This window comes from Enhydra lutris, unplaced genomic scaffold, assembly GCF_002288905.1.
Source record: "Enhydra lutris kenyoni isolate GAN:26980312 unplaced genomic scaffold, ASM228890v2 scaffoldscaffold65, whole genome shotgun sequence".
Lineage (NCBI taxonomy): Eukaryota > Metazoa > Chordata > Mammalia > Carnivora > Mustelidae > Enhydra > Enhydra lutris.
The window spans coordinates 3,442,906-3,462,583 of NW_019154149.1; the positions used below are offsets into that span (position 1 = coordinate 3,442,906).

The 19,678-nt window shown below is 38.3% G+C and overlaps 1 pseudogene; it reads right to left on the minus strand.

Annotated features, from left to right (window-relative positions):
- Positions 1–1,037: 1,037 nt before the first annotated feature.
- LOC111158959 lies at positions 1,038–19,160 on the minus strand (annotated as a pseudogene).
- Positions 19,161–19,678: the final 518 nt, after the last annotated feature.

The following is a 19,678-nucleotide window of genomic DNA, read 5'->3' on the forward strand; positions in this document are numbered from 1 at the left end:
TTGGAATATCAGATTAGCCAACAGTGATCTGTTGTTCATTTATAAAGCATTACTTTTGTTAAACATATATAAAAACTGAGGCCTCATAAAATGAGGAATGTTTCTAGAGACCCTAGCATCAGCCCGCAGGAGCCTCCCGCACCCAGCCCAGCACTGCATCCCAGCCAAAGCAACACTGGATAGTCACATGCCAAAGAATGAAAAGTGGACCCCAGTTTGCATCACTCACAAAAATTAATAGTAAATTAGTAAATATATTAAAAACTGAAATGTGAGACCTGAAAGTATAAAACTAGAAGAAAAGAACAGAAAAGCTCTTTGACATTGGTCTTGGCAAAGATTTTTTGGACACACCAAAACCAAAAATAAACAAGTAGGACTACATCAAACTAAAAAGCTTTTGCACAGTAAAAGAAACAATCAACAAAATGAAAATCTACAGAATAGGATAAAATACTTGCAACTCATGTATCTGATAAGGGGTTAATATCAAAATTTACATGGAATTCATATCGTTCAATACTAAAAAACCAAATAATCTGATTTAAAATTAGGCAGAGGAACTGAATAGACATTTTTCCAAACAAGGCATACAAATGGCTAATAAGTACATGAAAAGATGCTCAACATCATTAATCATCAGGGAAACGCAAATCCAAAACACAGTGAGAGATGACTTCAACTTGTTAAAAGGGCTATCATCAAAAAACAAGAGATAACCAGTGTTGGCCAGGATACACAGAAAAGAAACCCCTGTGCGGTTGGTGGGAATGCAGATTGATAGAGCCACAGTGGAAAAGAGTATGAGGATTCCTAAAAAAATAAAAATAGAACCATCGTTTGATCCATTAATCTCCCTTTTGAGTATATATACATAGGAAATGAAATCAGTATCTCTACACTTATTTTTTTTTCTTATGAATATAGTATTTATTTGTCTTCCCTCTGTCAAACCCTGAGCCAGCCACTTTCCCTAGGCTGCCTGGGGAGGTATAGGAAAAGGAACATACAGGGCACAAGAAACACAGGAGAAAGACCTAGGGGAGGTGGAGACGGCTCCCTCCCATGGCAAAGAGGATGTAAAAGGCCACCAGCAGACACAAGAGCCCTGTGGCCTCTGAGAAAGCAAAGCCCAGAATGGCATAGGAGAAGAGCTGTTGCTTCAGAGAGGAGTTCCTGGTATAATCAACAATGAGGCTCTCAAACATGGTCCCAATTCCAGCCCCAGAGCCAGCCACCCCTCATTGAGACTCAGCCTCAATGAACATGGCTGCTACTTCAATGGCCCATGAAATGGCACTGATCAGAACCTGTGGTAGGAATAAGTGACGTCAGGGGATGTGGGGCTGCCAAACTGTTGAGGCTCACACCTGTCAGTGCCTTGGGTGGTTTTAGCAGACTGCAGTGATTGGCTTAACAGCTGACAGGTGCTCCTAGCCAAGAAGGGGGTGGAGACAAATGTTGTGCAGGTGTGCAATTTCAGGGGATGAGAGGCTGTGGCAGGACAGCTGCTCCCAGAGCAAAGAGACAGAGAGTGAGATATCTGCACTTCCATGTTCATCGCAGCATTGTTCACAATAGCCAAGACTTGAAAACAACCTAAGTGTCTGTTGACAGATGAATGGATAAAGGTGCAATATATAGAGGAGGGAAATCCCACCATCTGCAACAACATGAATGAGTCCTGAGTGCCCTATGCTGAGAGAAGTAAGCCTGGCAGAGAAAGACAAACACTGTATGATCTCACTCATATGTGGAATCCAAAAAAGTTGAACTCAGAGTAAATTGGTGGTTGCTAGGAGTTGGTGGGTGAGGGAAATGGGGAAATGTTGATGAAAGTCTGGGTGGCTCAGTTGGTTAAGTGTCCGTCTCTTGATTTCAGCTCGAGGATCTCAGGGTCTTGAGATCGAGCCCCACATCAGGCTCCACATTCAGCTCAGAGGCTGCTTGAGGTTGTCTCTCTCTCTCTCTCTCCCTCTACTCCTCCCCCAATTTGTGCTAAATAAATCATTAAATAAAATCTTCCTTTTTAAATGGGGAAATGTTGATCAAAGTATACAAACATTCAGTTGTAAGATAAATAAGTTCTAAAAATCTAATGTACAGCATGGTGACTATAGTTAATGATACTGTATTGTACACTTGAAATTTGCTAAGAGAACAGATCTTAAATATTCTCAACACAAAAATAAAATGGTGGGACGCCTGGGTGGCTCAGCTGGTTGGACGACTGCCTTTGGCTCAGATCATGATCCTGGAGTCCCGGGATCGAGTCCCGCATGGGGCTCCCAGCTCCAGGGGGAGTCTGCTTCTCCCTCTGACCTTCCCCTCACTCATGCTCTCTCTCACTGTCTCTCTCTCAAATAAATAAATAAAATCTTTTAAAAAAATTAAAAAAAATAAAATGGTAACTATGTGAGGTGATGGATGTGTTAACCAACCTTGTAGTAATCATTTCACAATATATATATATACACAGACACACACATATATACACACACATATGTCAAATCATCCCACTGCACACCTGAAGATTCCACAATGTTATTTGTAAAATATATATCAATAAAGCTGGAAATCCAAAGTTTATGTCTTGGTGCAAGAAGAAAAAGAAACATTTAGATTCATAAATTTTAAGTATAAAAGATAAAGTCTTTTACATTTCCAACTAAAATTAAAAATAAAAAATAAAACTGAGGAATAGACTTTATGGCAAAATAATGTCTTATTCAAACTGGCAACCAATCAAGCTATTTGCCAAGGATGAGTACTGTATTTCATTTATTTTGTGTATGTACATACATGCTTATGAATAGAGGCATTATTAAAATCTAAAAAAACCCACAATTCTGTAATTATTGAAAAAGTTTGGTTGTTCTGGACAACAATGTAGCCTTTCAGCTAACCAAGCTGTAATTTGTTAATTGGGTGGTATTCCAATTGTTGGAATGTAATCAACAATCCTAGCCACAGTATTAAAGACAAAGCTTTAAAGATTTTTTTTTATTATTTATTTGTCAGAGAGAGAGAGAGAGAGCGAACATGTGCACAAAAGCAGGGGGAGCAGCAGGTAGAGCAGGTGGAGAGAGAAGCAGACTCCCCACTGAGCAAGGAGCCCAATGCAGGACTCTATCCTAAGACTCTGGGACCATGACCTGAGCCAAAGGCAGACACTTAATGACTGAGCCACCCAGGTGCCCCAAAAGCAAAGCTTTAAATGCAAGGAATAACCTAAATGTGAATGTTAAAAATCAGAATAAGTTAAAGATATTCATCAAGTCTGTGAGAATTTTTTCTGTGGTTCCCTTAATTCCACTAGGCAACTGCTTGGGCTGGATTGTTAACAAACATGACTATTACCAATGACCACATACTTAACACTTATACTACATACCTTTTCAATGTGTTACTTGTGGGAAATGGAAATACCAAAGTTCAAGTTTTGAAACTGAAGAAACTTTTGAATTTGTCTGGAAATTGAGCCAAAGCAGAAGGACTACTTAGTACCTAAGGATTCATTATTCCTTTCCCTTTATAATAGCCACCGAGCAAAGAAGATTCTTCTTGGAGTACTTTTTTTAAAGATTTATTTATTTTATTTATTTTAGAGAGGGATTGAGGGAGAGGGAGAGAGAGTCTCAAGCAGATTCCCCGCTGAGTGTGGAGCCCGACTCAGGGTTCAATCACCACCCTGAGATCATGACCCAAGCTGAAACCAAAGTTAGAAACTTAACCACGGGCACCACCCAGGCGCCCCTCTTACTTGAGTACTTCTATCAGAATGTAAATAACTGCCTCAACATCAAAGGCCGTTTAGCTTCTCAACTTACTTTCATTAAAGTTTCACTGTTCTTTCTCTTCCATGGAGAAGAACATGCTCAGAAACTAACAGCTTTAAAAAAAGAAAAGAAAAGAAGTGGTGGCTGGATGGCTCAGTCAGCTGAGTGTCCGACTCTTGATTCCCGCTCAGGTCATGATCTCAGGGTTGTAAGATCGAGCCCCATGCTGGGCTCCACACTCAGCCATGAGTCAGCATGTCCCCCTCCTTCCCCCTGGCTTGTTCTCTCTCTCTCTTTCTCTCCAAATAAAAAAATAAATAGTCTTAAAAAAAAAGAAGAGCTTTAGTTTATCATTATGATGTGGACATAGAGTAAAAAGATGTAACAGTAACAAAATTTTGATTAGTCATGTGTGTCCAAAAAGTAATGCAGTCTGCAAGTGATGTACATTATAAATTTCTCACTTTCCATCTTTCTTGTAAAGGAATTCTTTCAGCAGCTGAATTTAAACAGTAAATGTCATGTCTCATCAATACAGCTAAAAATTGCCATGGTCTTCAAGATTATTTTGGACCATTGTATTGACACCAAATGAATATTGGAACTTATACTGAAAACATTTATTTATTTTGCTGTCTACATTGAGATATTTTGGTTATTTCCTCTACATGAAGTGACAGTGACCTTTGTACACATAAGCTACACTTTCACCATTTGAAGTGATCCAAGACCACATTAGCATGTCATGAATTCATTGGTTTAGAACTGTCATGGGAATGACGCCATTCTTCTAGTACTGATGAGATCATAGGTGCTCAGTTTCAACTGCCAACCCAGCCAAAGAACATTTAAAAATCCAATCATCTGTACTTCTAGTCAATGAAAATGTAAACTGTAGAAGGCACTCCAGAGTACTCACACACTGTCATACAATGAACCAGTACAGAAAGATATTATGAATAAAATACTGGGTTTAATCCAAATGTCCATTGATAGGCAATTGAGTAAATCAATTATCCAGTCTTTAAAATGATGAAGAAGGTCTAGATGTGGGGAAATATCCATTTGCAACAACATGCATGGAACTAGAGTGTATTACGTTAGGTGAAATAAGTCAGTCAGAGAAAGACAAATACCATATGATTTCACTCATATGTGGAATTTAAGAAACAAAACAGATGAACATAGGGGAAGGGAAGGAAAACCAAAATAAGATACAGAGAGAGGCAAACCACGAGAGACTCTTAACTATAAGGAACAAACTGAGGATTCCTGGAGGGGAGGTGGGTTGGGGGGGAAGGGGTCATTAATTGGATGAAGTGCATTAAGGAGGGTGCTCATGAACACTTGGTGTTATATGCAAATGGTGAGTCACTAAATTCTACCATGAAACTAATAATAAAATAAAGTAAGATAAAATGAAATATAAAATAAAATGTTAACAGTAGGAGAAAAAAGGAAAAAAAGATGAAGAAAGTCTGTATGTGGTAATGTGGAAAAATATCCATGAAATATTATTTTTAAACACACTCTGTAGAAGAATATGCCTAATGTGACCCTATGTATATTTTTAAATGAAAAATACTTAAATTCTTATAAATATATTAACATTTCTGGAATGATACACAAACTACAGTAGGACTGGAGAGTGGAAAAATGACTTTTCTATGTATACCCTCTTCTACAGTTTGAATTTTTATTATGAGAATGTATTTTATAACTTTTTAGTATAAACAATTTTTTTAAAACTCACATTTCTAAACTCATTTAGATAATAAATGGCAGAGTTGGTAGATGAGTCTGTGCCTTCAAAATCCACATACACTGATCTTTCCACTGTTACACGGTAAGTAAACTAAACACTATCAGGAAGTAGAATGACCTTGCCAGTTGACTTCCACCTAGGGAGTGTTGTAATGCACAATTTCCGTTTTCAAAAGAACAGGCACTAAATTTTCAAATTCTCCAGGCAAGGCTTAACTCGTTATATGTCAAGGTCCATGTTTTTAAAGCTTAGAAATGTTTACAAAATGAAGTTATTTTTCTATTCTTTATACGTTTTCAGCTTCAATTCCAAGGACTCTTGATTTTCTTCACCAGTACTTTACCTGAACATTGGTATGCCTATGAAATCCTCTTTGCTTCCATCCCTTCAGCTTTATTTCTAATTGAGAAGATTCAAAAACCTGTAAAAAGGTGATCCTTGGCAGGATTCTGCTCCAACAAGAAATCCTCTGAGTACTCTTCTCCAACCAAACAATACTCACCCATTGGAGCAGGAAGACTATTCAGTAAGATGGCTGGGGAGAGGCAGTTCAGCATTTAATTCCTAGCATGAAAGAATGATGAATGTGCACGGCCATGCTGTGTTTGAGATCATCTCCACTGACTCGCTGCCCCTGCCTGTGAAATAAAAAGAGGTTTGGCTCAAACCAGTGGATGTTACCAGGTTTCCCTTTCCACACCTTATCATCTTAAACAGCAGTTGACTCTTTGATGTTTGTAAGAGAAGAGAAGAACAAAGCATAGGAAACTGTTGAAATTACGTTCAGGCTGTGTTTTGTTTTTCCTTTATTTGCTTTCTGTCTCTCTTCCAAGGATGGTGCTACTTCCTAATGTGAAATCTAGAGAGATCATCACACCTAAACAGTAAAATGTCAGCCAGTAGCTTTCAAAAGAGTGGGCTCATTTCATATCTGTGGAGTGTATCTTTAACTCTGAGTAGGAATGAGTAAATTACAGGTTTTTTTCCTCCATTTTTGCAGGGAGAGGGAATAATTAGTTTGCTTTTATGAAATAAATTGCTTGTGTTTACAAAATAAAAACTTCAATACATAATAGTGAAATGCTATAAAATTAGCTCCATTTCTATGCATTCTGAATGTTTTCATTTTCAATGGATCTCATTTTTTCCTATTAAGAAATATTGTTGTACATGGGGATTTATTACATAATTATGATTTTCTGAGAAAATGTTGCTGCAATGAGATCATTCCAACCTTTGTTTCTCCTTCAGCTGTAAGATTTTGTCTTATTGTCCTCTTGATTAAGAAATCAGCAGGTTACTCCAATCAAACATTTATTATAGTCCATTCAAATCCATTCATACATATCACAATTTGCCCCACTAATACCTCAGTTAAGGAAATATATAGAAAACAATTGTTGCCTTAGGACGCTGTCATCCACCACATTGCTGGAAACATCCAAATATGCTCCATTAGACAGGGTTCCTTTAATCACGATGGATCCTGTGGCACCCACTTACCATGTCCTTAAACCATTCATTCTTTCATACCCAAAATCCAAAGGTATCTAAACGTTTAGCATTTCTCAGAAACACGGTGTACTCGTGAGATTATTTCTGTCTCTGAGTCCTCTCCACACAGTACTAGCAATGTAGAAATACAATATGCCTAAACATTCAGGCATGATAGCAAGAATATTCTTGGAGCCATAGTCAATAAATTCAATTATTTCCATTCCCATTATTTCTTTTTTAAAAAGATTTGTTTACTTATCTTAGAGAGCGAGTGAGCGAGGTGGTAGGGGGCAGAAGTAGAGAGAGAACCCCGAAGCAGACTTCTCACTGAGCATGGAGCCAAGGCGGGGCTCGATCCCAGGACCCTGATATCATGACCTGAGCCGAAATCAAGAGTCAGCTGCTTAACGGACTGAGCCACCCAGGTACCCTACCATTCCCATTATTTCAATGACATCTCCCTGCAAAATGCTGAAGGCCTGAATAGAAAGCCCCAACATTAGACATGAAAATACATTTTAAAAAAATACTCAAGTCAAAACTGAGGACACTTTAATTCAGTTCAGACTCCAACTTTTGCATCATTTACCCTTCCTCTTCTTTTATTGTTCTTGATGCCTCATCATTAATTCAGGCTGGTAGAATCAACTTAAATGGTATGCTCTGCATCTCTGCCCTCTTTTCCCTTTCTACTACTACTCCTATCGCACAATTTTTAAAACTCAGTTTCCCAATCTTGCTTCTCTGGAACACTGGGTTCCATGGAGTAAATGACATTCAAAAGGAGTTCCACTTGAGAAACATGGGCCCATTTGTGGGTTTTTTACTGCAGTATTTCTCAGAGCCTTTAAATTGCTAATTTTATTGACTGGGTAACCTATGTTCCAGGCTCTCTGCTAGATCTTCTTATATTATTTCTCCCGACAATTAATGTTGTTATTACGTGTTTTATAGATCACACAGCTCCTAAGCACTCAAGCCAGTCTTTCTCACTCCAAAATCCCTTTCTCACTCCAAGGAGTCTTTCTCACTCCAAAATCCCTGCTCTTGGGGCATCTGGATGGCTCAGTCAGTTAAGCATCTGCCTTAAGCTCAGGTCATGATCCCAGGGTCCTGGGATTGAGCCCCATATAGGGCTCCCTGTTCAGTGGAGACCCTGCTTCTCCCTCTCCCTCTGCCTGCCACTCCTCTTGCTTGTGTGCTCACTCACACACTCTCTTTCTCTGTCAAATAAATTTTAAAAAATCTTTAAACAAACCTCCAAAATCCCTATTCTTTTCACATTTCCCTCTTCATACCGAAACATCATACCATTTCCTTAAAGGTCACCATATACTCATCGGCTACATGTTTCTTTCTCTTAATAAAAAAAAAAAAACTTGATATTTTTAATAGAAAATTAATTTTGCTTTGCCATGGAGTTAATACTGTAGAGGTTTATGACATACATCTTTGTGTCAGACAACATTATGCAAGTTTTGGTTCTGCAAATCACTAGCTATGTAACAAAGGATAAGTCCTTTAATCACTTAAAACCTATTTCTTCATCTGTACTATGGGCAAAATATTTATTTCAGGAAGATATTTGTGAGGCTTGAATGTGATTATGCAAATAAAGCACTTGGAGCAATCAGACACACAGTAAGTACTGGATTATAATATTACCATCAATAAATAATGATAACATCATGATTGCCTGCGTTTCTTAATCAAAACTGGATTCCCTATTCTAATTCAGCTAGATTTTATTTGAAAGTTTTATAATAAATTGATAAATGATTTATGATGCTATTGAAAGAGAACAATTTAAATTAATAATACACTAAGTGATAAATTTCCTATACTCAACTTTGATCCTAAATCTAGCATTGGAATTTGTCCAGACTGTGCTTCAGGTGTCTGAACTGAAGGCTATTTTAGTTTTGCAACTGGGTAGCCCCTAAACAGTAAGATTCAATTTCAATCTGGATCTTACTAATTGAGACGATCTAGCACAGTGCACCAGCTTGCCCTTACCAAATTAAGACATTCAGGATGTTGACTTTCCTTTCTGTAAACATTTTTATAAGAAAACTGCAAAAGATCTTATTTTCTATACTTTGTTATCAATCTTAAAAGAGATTTTGAAAAAATACAATTTTTGAAAATCAAAATTTTAAAAATTCTTAAATACATTGATTAAAAGAAGAAAAGGCTGCTCACTTTTTGAGATCTATTTAATAACCAATTTTAACAAAACCCCACCAAATTGAGCTTTACTTATTTGGAATTTATAATTCTCTGAGACAAAGACCAGCATAAAATTTTAAAATAACCTCATGAGGGGTGCCTGGTTGGGTCAGTTGGTGAAGCAGGTGACTCCTGATCTTGGGTTTTTAAGTTTGAGCCCTATGTTGGACATAGAGATTATTTAAAAATAAAATCTTAAAAAAACACAGGAACCAAAAAAACCTCATAAGGATTCACTGTTATTTGGTGTATGATTTTCAGGGTAGTAATTATCATAATAGCAGGGATTAGGGTACGATATAAACCAGGAATTGCTCTGTTATACATATGTTAACTAATCGAATCTTCAAAAGCATCTTACAAAGTGGATACTAGTGTTACCTCACTTTACATATGAACCAACTGAAGGAAAGAAAGATTGTTACTTATCCAACACCCTACAACTTTTTTTTTTTTTAAAGATTTTATTTATTTATTTGTCAGAGAGAGAGAGGGAGAGAGAGCAAGCACAGGCAGACAGAATGGCAGGCAGAGGGAGAAGCAGGCTCCCTGCTGAGCAAGGAGCCCGATGTGGGACTCGATCCCAGGACATTGGGATCATGACCTGAGCCGAAGGCAGCTGCTTAACCAACTGAGCCACCCAGGCGTCCCCAACACCCTACAACTTTTAATAGCAGAATTGGGGTCTTTTATTTTTTATTTAAGGAATTTTTAAAATTTATTTGTTGGAGAAAGAGAAAGTGAGCACAAGCAGGGGGAGGGGTCAAGGCAGAGGGAGAAGCAGGCCTCCTGCTGAGCAAGGAGCCGGATCGATTCCAGGACTCGGGGATCATGACCTGGCCAGGTGCCCCAAAACTGGGGTCTTTTATTCCAGAGACGCTAGCTCCAGTATTTGCACTTTTATCCACTGCACATTGATTGCCTTTATTCTCATAGTTTTACAGACATTAAACCTACTTAAAATGTTTAAACCTTGATATTGGTCAAATTCAGAATACCACCTTCCAGTTAGTCCCAATATTTTACTACTCAATGTTCATTAGTTATATTTTAAGAACACAATTCTTTCGTCTACGTTCTGGAAAACTTCATCAGAAATACTGCTGACATTTCTATGGACACAAGTCTCAATAGTCAGCTCATCTCAATTCCGATTTTTATCAAGAATCTTCTGGAGACCAGCATGAAACAGCATGTGTCCAATGCCAATACGTGTTTTAAGATTGAAGCAATCCGTATTCTCTAAAATACACCTGGAAAGATAGGTACTGTCTCTTATCATGAGAAAAGTAGCTTATCATTTGTTTGCCAGAACTCCAAGTAACAGTAAGTCAAGAAGCTGAGAGTTGAAATAAACAAGGCAAAATATTGGCAAGGAAGAATTTGTATCTGCGAGTCTGGGTTGAACATTTTACTTGCATGTATATTTCAGACCCAATGTCGGTATATGTGAGTCGATATCACTAGTTTCTCAAAAACAGTCACACCCCATTTCCCAAAAACCAACCATACTTTATTCTCTTTCTCCTTGGAATCAAAACTCTTGATCTTGCTTTCACTAGATCCTAAGGAAGCATTTATTAAAGTGTATTCTATGGGATATTGATAAGTTTTAAGGGCAGAAAAGTGTTCTGTAGTCAAGTAAGTTTGGGAGAAACTAGTTTAAATGACGTTAACCAGGCTTGTGTACTGTGGGATTTGCAGAGCCTTTAGATGCTAATACCTAACAATCTCCAGGAGCAGAATAAAATATAAAGAAACCTTCAAAAATTCTGGCCACACGCTTTTATTGGAGCATGCCAATGTGGGAAAATTACTTCACAAATGTGTTTTGGGAATCAACGATGTAATGCCATAAGTCATTAAAAGTGGCAGAGGGTTAAGAAAAACCTCAAATGCTGGTTTATAGACTTGCTGTGTTAGGAAGTCATTTTGGGGAGGAGATGTAGGAAGATTTCTCGGGAATACATTTTCCAAGGTTCTACACCTACAAATCTAGGATAGGGTCCAGGATCGTATATTTGGTGTGAGAGAGGGGTCTTTCTTATTGTTTGTGCGGCAGAGCTAGGCTTTAGAACCATGGTATAATGGAAATACCATTGCTTCATAGCCTAAAGCATATTTATATCACCTCCCCCCAATTTTATATATACTATGAAAAACACAACAATGCCCCCCTCCAAGATGACTGTGTCTTAATCCCCCACACCTTTGAATATGTTAACTTACATAGCAAAAAAAAAAAAAAAAGACTTTGCAGATATGATTCAGTTAAAGATCTTGAGATAAGATTATCCTGGGTTATCAGGTTGGGCCTACTGGAATCACAAGGTCCTCTTAAGTAGAAACTGGAGAGTCAAAGCCAGGGAGAGAGAGATTTAAAGATGCCACACCTGTGACTTTGGTGATGCAAGAAGGAGCCATGAACCAAGGACTGCAGGGAGCCTCTTAGAACCTAGAAAAGGCCAAGGAATGGATCTCCTCCTAGAGCCTCCAGAAGAAACACACCATGTTGACTCCTTTATTTTAGCCCAGCAAGAAATAGTTTGGACTTCTGATCCCCCAGAATTACAGGATAATAAATGCTTATTGTCCTAAGCCACTACATTTGTGGTAATATGTTAACAGCAGCCACTGAAGATAATGTGTATACTCATATAATTGAATGCAACACCTTTTAGCCATGGGAAACCAAACTATTGTTTTGCTATAACATAAATTTTGCCAATTTACAATCCGGCCACCCTAAATAGTAAGAACAGAGGGGAGAGACTAGCTAACCATTTATGAGACAGAAGCTGAATATTTAAGTTACTTGACAAGGTTCCCAAGGCTAGTAAGCGGCAGAATGTGGTTAGAAATGCAGGTCTGGTGGACTCCGAAATTCAGGCTCTTTTATCCACATCAATGAACCTCTCTGAGCATCCTGCATTAACTATCACCATGCTTAGTTTCCTGCCTTATAATAATTACAATATTGGGGCGAAAGTGAAAATGTGGAAATGGGTCAGTCTGAAAGGTATTATCATCAACAAGAATAATACAGTATAGTACTAGAACTTGAGGGAAAGGAAAAGAATGCTATTTCTAGAAGAAGGACATGAATGACTATTAGAATCAGCATTACATCTGGTGGTAAGGCAGAAACACGTGTAAAGGTCCCACATATGAAATCACCTTACACAGTGCCTGAGATCAAGGTTTACTCAGAACTTCAAAATAGACCTCCTTCACTCCACCCCAAAGCTGAGAAGCAATAAGTAAAAACAACACTGAAACACAGCTGATAGAACTATGGGAACCGCATACTCTCTGGGGAGCCACGGCAGAAAGAGAAGATTCAAACCCAAGCAGCAAACGAACATCAACCAACCCAGTCTTTTCGAGTGGATTCACACAAGACTCTACACTAAAGGCATAACACAGGAAAGGCATGCTCACATCCAAATATAAGTGGGAAACAATTTACCCTGGTATGGATTGTCCAACACAAAATATCAAGAGTTCAACAACAACAAAAAAATTACAGGGCGCATCAAAAAACAGGGAAAAACACAGTCTGAATGGAAATGTGATCATCAAAATAAAACTCAAATATGACACAGATATTGGCATTATCAGTGAATTTTACATAACCATGATTAATATATTAAAAGAGACAACAGAAGTGAGAAAATAAGTAATTTCAGCAAAGAGATGGAAACCATAATAAAATGGAAGTGCTAAAAATGAAAAATCAGTAACACAGATGAAGAATTCCTTGGAGGGACTCATCAGTAAAGACAACCAAAGAAATACTCAGTGAGCTTGAAGGTAGGTAATAGAAATTATCAAAAAATGGGGGAAAAAGAAGAGCATCTATAAGTTGTTGGGCAATATCAATTGGTCTAATATATGAATAATGAGAATTTCAGTAGAAGAAAGAAAGAACAAGGCAGAAGAAATATTTGAAGAAATAAAAGTGGAGAATTTTCCAAAATTATTAATAGATAAAATTAAAGACCCAAGAAATATGGAAAATTGTGAGCAGAATATAAAAATATTCAAGTATATAATATTCAAACTTCTGAATACTAAAGAAAAAGGTACAGACTTGATGGCAGCCAGAGAAGAGTACTGAGAAACAGAGATGGTAATTATAGCAAACATAGAATCAGAAAACATACTACAAAGAAATCAATAAAGTAACTCCTTTGAAATGCTTAAACACAGACAGGGGCACCTGACTAGCTCAGTTGGTAGAGCATATGACTCTTGATCTCAAGGTTCTGAGTTTGAGCCACATGTTGGGTGTAGAGATTACTTTAAAATAAAATTGTTAAAAATTAATAGGAGCATCTGGGTGGCTCAGTTGGTTAAGTGTCTGACTCCTGATTTCAGCTCAAGTCATGATCTCAATGTTGCGGGATCGAGCCCCGTGTGGGGCTCTGCACTGAGCTTGGAGTCTGCTTGTCCCTCTCCGTCTGCTCCTCCCCACACCCCAGTCTCTTGTTCTCTCTCTCTCAAGTAAATAAATAAATAAAATATTTTAAAAAATTATTATAAAAAATAAAAATAAAATGCTTAAACAAAAAAAAATTCTCAACAGTCTGAGAACACTAATCAGAATACAAAAAGAAAAAAATGTTGTCAGACATATGCATGATTTGCAAATTTTTTTCCTCTAGCTTGTCTTTTTATTCTCTCAGTTTGTCTCATTTTTAGTTATTTTTTTAAAGCAAGCTCTACACTCAATGTGGGGCTTGAACTCATGATCCCGAGATCAAAGTCACATGCTCTACTGAGTGAGCCAGCCAACTGCCTCCAAAATTTTTAGTTTTGATGAAGTCCAGTTTATTAGTATGGTCTTTGTCTTTCTTTGACTTGTTTCACTTAGCATAATACCCTCTAGTTCTATCTATGTCGTCACAAATGGCAAGATGTTGTTTTCATTGCCAAGTAGTTTTCCAGTGTGTGTGTGTGTGTGTGTGTGTGTGTGTGTGTGTGTGTACCACATCTTCTTTATCCATTCATCCATTGATGGACACTTAGGTTGTTTCCGTATCTTGGTTACTGTAAAGAATTCTGCAATGAGGGGCACCTTGGTGTCTCAGTGGATTAAGCATCTTCCTTTAGCTCAGGTCATGACCCTGGGGTCCTGGGATCGAGTTCTGCATCAGGATCCCGGCTCAGGGGGGAGGTCTGCTTCTCCCACTCCCTCTCTCGCTCTCTCTCATATAAATAAATAAGGTCTTTAAAAAAATAAACAACACTGCAATAAACATGGGGGCCCATATGTCTTTTCAAATCAGTGTTTGTTTTCATCTTTTTGGATAAATACCCAGAAGTAGAATTGCTGGATCATAGGATAGCTCTATTTTTAATTTTTTAAAAGATTTTATTTATTTATTTGACACAGAGAGAGAGGAAACACAAGCAGGGGGAGAAAACAACACAGTCTACGGTAATATTGGTAGAATGCTCAGCTATTTTGCATGAGCCAAGGATTATGGGGATTGCCTATAAAAAGACACAGTGGACTATTTTGGGATTGCTGTAAATATTGTGTATTTTTCTTATGATGGTAGTTACTGACAAAGATTCTCTTTGACCAGACTCTAATCAGGCTCTGCTATGAAGTTTTCCAAGTAGGCTTCTACTTTTGAACTTCTGTGTTCGTCTCTGAGTGGTGCTATCTTAGCAAGAGTCCTAAGCCAGTTTAACCAGAATCCCTCATTCTCCTACCTAATCACCCTTGAAATCTGATCAAGTTCGTTACCTCCTACTATGACCCCGTGGGAATGACCTGTCTTCAGCAAGACTCCTGTCAGGTTGGTTTAGCCAGAATCCACCCCCCTTCCTAATGTTTTTGCTTAGTAGTTTTCCATCCATGGAACCCTACCCTACTCCTTGACTATAAATTCGCACTCTTTCCTTGTATTCAGAGTTGAACCCAATCTCTCTCCCCCACTGCAAGACCCCATTGCAGTGGTCCCTACACCCATCATGACAGTCCTGAATAAAGACTGCCTTACTGGGGATGCCTGGGTGGCTCAGTCAGTTAAGCGCCTGCCTTCAGCTTGGGTCGTGATCCCAGGGTCCTGGGATCCAGCACCACATCAGGCTCCTTGCTCAGCCGGGAGCCTACTTCTCCCTCTGCCTGCCATTCCACCTGCTTGTGCTCTCTCTCACACTGACAAATAAATAAAATCTTTTTAAAAAAACTGCCTTACTGTTCTTTTATAAGTGTTAGGAATAATTTTTCCTATAATACTTGTTATATAAATTTATCATAATTCATCACAATGTACACTTAAAATGGATGCATTTTAAGTTAATTAGTCTTCAAATAGTTTTTTTTTTAAATGAGAGAGCAAAAAAAAAAATCTAGAATGAGAAAAAAGCTGTTGAAGGACAAAAAAAGATTAACTCTAATTTTTCCCTAAGGCCCTAAGGCCCCAAACACTTACAGGAACCTCTTTTGATTCTAAGTACAAAAAGCTAGGCATTATTGGGCATTCTCTAGAATGGTAAAAACTAAGTATATTGTAGATGGAAAGAGTCTTATTCAGTAAATATGGATACAGTTGAACAACAACAACCAAATATAAACTAAGCTATAGATGAAGTCGTTTTTCTTGCAAAATAAACTTAGTAATCTCAAAATGATTCTGTATGTTTGCGTATCCACAAAATGAAAAATGAATGGACCATTATAATGTAATTAATCATGTACTTTAGTATTACATTTGCAATGATAAATTCAAATCTATTGAAGGAAATTATATAAAATATATTACTGAATTATATATATGTAAAATAAACTATAATAGAAATGCAACATTTTTATTAATATTTATATTTTTTAAACAGAATCTTGTTTAACTTAGTTGCTTATTATTATACTTGATTTATACAGAAACTAGAAGTTCTTGTTTTGACCACTAGATAGAGCTTTGATATTAATGTAGTAAATAAGACCCACTAAATCTACTGAAAACGTTAAAGTTGTTTTATATACATTCACTGCTTTGCCTCTAAACATTTTGCTTCCAGATCTGTTTAAAAACGTTCTTGGGGCACCTGGGTGGCTCAGTGGGTAAAGCCTCTGCCTTCATCTTGGGTCATGGTCCTGGGGTCCTGTAATTGAGCCCCACATCGGGCTCTCTGCTCATCAGGGAGCCTGCTTCCCCCTCTCTCTCTGCCTGCCTCTCTGCCTACTTGTGATCTCTCTCTGTGTGTCAAATAAATAAATAAAATATTTTTTAAAAGAACGTTCTTAAAAGATATTTTTCTCCACTGTCAGCCATAGCATGAGTTAGAAATTTCCTTACCACAAGGCATACTACTTAGTGTTTAGTCCAGAACTTATTGAGGGAATGAGATAAGATTTGATTGGTTGTCCTCTAAGAAGCTCTTACATCAAAGAAGTAACGTTGGACCAATTTATTTATTTATTTATTTATTTATTTTAAAGATTTTTTATTTATTTATTTGACAGATCACAAGTAGGCAGAGAGGCAGGCAGAGAGAGAGGGGAGGAAGCAGGCTCCCTGCTGAGCAGAGAGCCCGATGCGGGGCTCGATCCCAGGACCCTGGGATCATGACCTGAGCCGAAGGCAGAGGCTTAACCCACTGAGCCACCCAGGCACCCCTCGTTGGACCAATTTAAAGAATAATAGTTCCTAATTGTGTCATGGCCACATTTATTAGACTAGTTGAGATGAAACTGATTCCATAGAATTATAATCTGAGACAATTCAATTGGAACCTTACTAGTGTTGACTTTAAGCATCTTCAGCTTCTGGGGTATTAGTACACAGTCTTCGCCGAGGGTATCAATTCCATCATGCATGTGCAGGAACTGGGGAAAAGGCCTAAATATGTCATCTCATAGAAGAATTGACAAGTTATCTTGGCTAAGAACCTGTACGTCTGAAATGACTTCAGCACTGGGGCTGGAGAGTCAAATAAACTCTCATATCTGGCCTAATCATTCTCTCTGACTGGGGGGAATTTCCAGTTTCTACTACTCAAAATATAAAAACCACAACATACAGAAAAATTATTTCCTACTTTTGCAAAAATAAGACAAAGTGCACATGTATAGCTTTCCCTCCAAAATTATATTCTGAAATTGACAAAAGGTATGAGTCAATAATCGAAGTACTTAGAAATAATGGCAAGGCACCAAATGTTATATAATGTCAATCACAAATACATTTCAACATAAAGACATGATTATATCATATTAATTGGGTTGTCTTTGGGTGTTTGGGACTATAGGTGTGTTTATTTTTCACTTCCTATTTGCTGTCTTTTAAAATATGAGTTTATAATTTTAAATTGGAAGAAATATACTTTAAGTAATAAAGGAAAATGGGACAAGGGGAAATTTATATATTTATATATGCAACATAAATTTATATAAATTATATAAACTTATATATGCAAAATTTAGCTACATTATTAGTAGGTCACTTTCTTCCTTATATTGAAGACAAATGGTATTGTTAAACGTTCAGAAGCAAAAATAAGAGACATCTTTGTCCTTGGAAGTACTATAATGTTTAAAATAGGCAGAGACTGTTTGCTGGTGGACCCCCTCACTGGTTTTCATCTGGAGACCAAAACATTCTTGTCCACTCTTCTAGTACTTAGGTAGTTGGACATAGACTGAACACTGGTATAGGCATGGAAAAAAAATTCACCTAATCCTATGGACAGAACCTATGTGCATGCCTATATCAAAGCATGCAGACATATCCATGCATGCACACAACACACACACACACACACACACACACACACGCTAAATGGCAAGTTTATTCAAATAACTAAAGCCGGCCTTAATCCTGAGCTAAGACAGCAGTAGGAGCATAAGCATAATCACACAATTCCCACATAATCACACAATTCCCTACTCCTAAATTATCATTGATCAGCTAAAGAAATATATAAATAGGAAAAACAATTTTCTTCAGCAATGAAAACAGACTAGGTAGTCCATACCACAAAATTCCAAGAGCCTCAGGGTATACGGAAGGAACCCAGAGAAGAAACTCATTTTGACAGAATGTGATCTTTCTAGGAAGCTGTAGGAGACTTGTTTAGAACTGACACCGATAGTTTGTAACTTAGACTTATGGCTGACTTTGTATGTGACTGACTATAATAAAGACAGAATGGGAGCTGTTAAAGATACAACTAGGTTTCTTCTCACTTCTGGCAATGGGTATCTTTGAGCTTCCGTCCCGGTGCAAGGCTGCACTGAGATGTTCTACAAAATCAAAGTAACAGGCAAAATGGAAAACAAGACTTAGTTGGGGAGGAATTAGGGAGACTCTGGCCCTACAGAGCAGAAGCTTTTAGATGACCGTGTTTCTTTATTTAATTTTAATTTTTACTTATTTCTTTTATTTATTTGTCAGAAAGGAAGAGAGAGAGAGAGAGAGCTCAAGCAGGGGGTGTGGCAGACAGAGGGAGAAGCAGGCTCCCCGCTGAGCAAGGACCCTGATGCGGGACTCGATCCCAGGACCCTGGGATCATGACCTGAGCCGAAGGCAGACGCTTCACTGACTGAGCCACCGAGGCATCCCTTGATAGCTGTATCCCTTGTTGTTGATACAAGTTTTTGTATCAGCATCAACTTTGTTCCTTTTTCTTTCGTGATGTCGTAGGTGTGGGCTGGCAGAGAGAATGTAGTATACTCAGTAGGAATCAGGGACATTTGGTTCATTTCTTTATGTAACTTACTTGTGCCTTCCCAGCCCGCTCAGGCACAATCATGGAGATTCCACTCCACTGAATGATGGAGCGCTACTGGGTTTGCTCCATGTTATAGCCTCGCAGTTCAGCAAACCTGCAGCTCGTGATGTGAGGTCAGACAGCAGTGTAAATTGGCGTCCCATGGTCGAGGGTTCAGTCTCTATGTAGGCCCAGTAGACGACCAAAAGCTAGTTCTTTTTTTTTTTTTTTTTTTGATTTTTTTTTTTTTTTTGTCAGAGAGAGATCACAAGTAGACAGAGAGGCAGGCAGAGAGAGAGAGAGAGAGAGAGAGAGGGAAGCAGGCTCCCTGCTGAGCAGAGAGCCCGATGCGGGACTCGATCCCAGGACCCTGAGATCATGACCTGAGCCGAAGGCAGCGGCTTAACCCACTCAGCCACCCAGGCGCCCCCAAAAGCTAGTTCTTAAAAGGAAAGTAGGTACCCGAGGGTGATGATCGGGCCTTGCTCCCAAATCCGAAAGGCCTGCACTGTGACTCACCTACAGTGGCCCTAACCACACTGACGCTTCAAGCGCCATTGGATCTGACAGATCATGTGGCCCACGTGACAGAGCCGCTTTCACAGCAAACTGGACGCCTTGCAGAACCTTCTCTTGTTCTGGGCCCCATTCAAAATGAGCAGCTCTTCTGGTCACTCAGTAA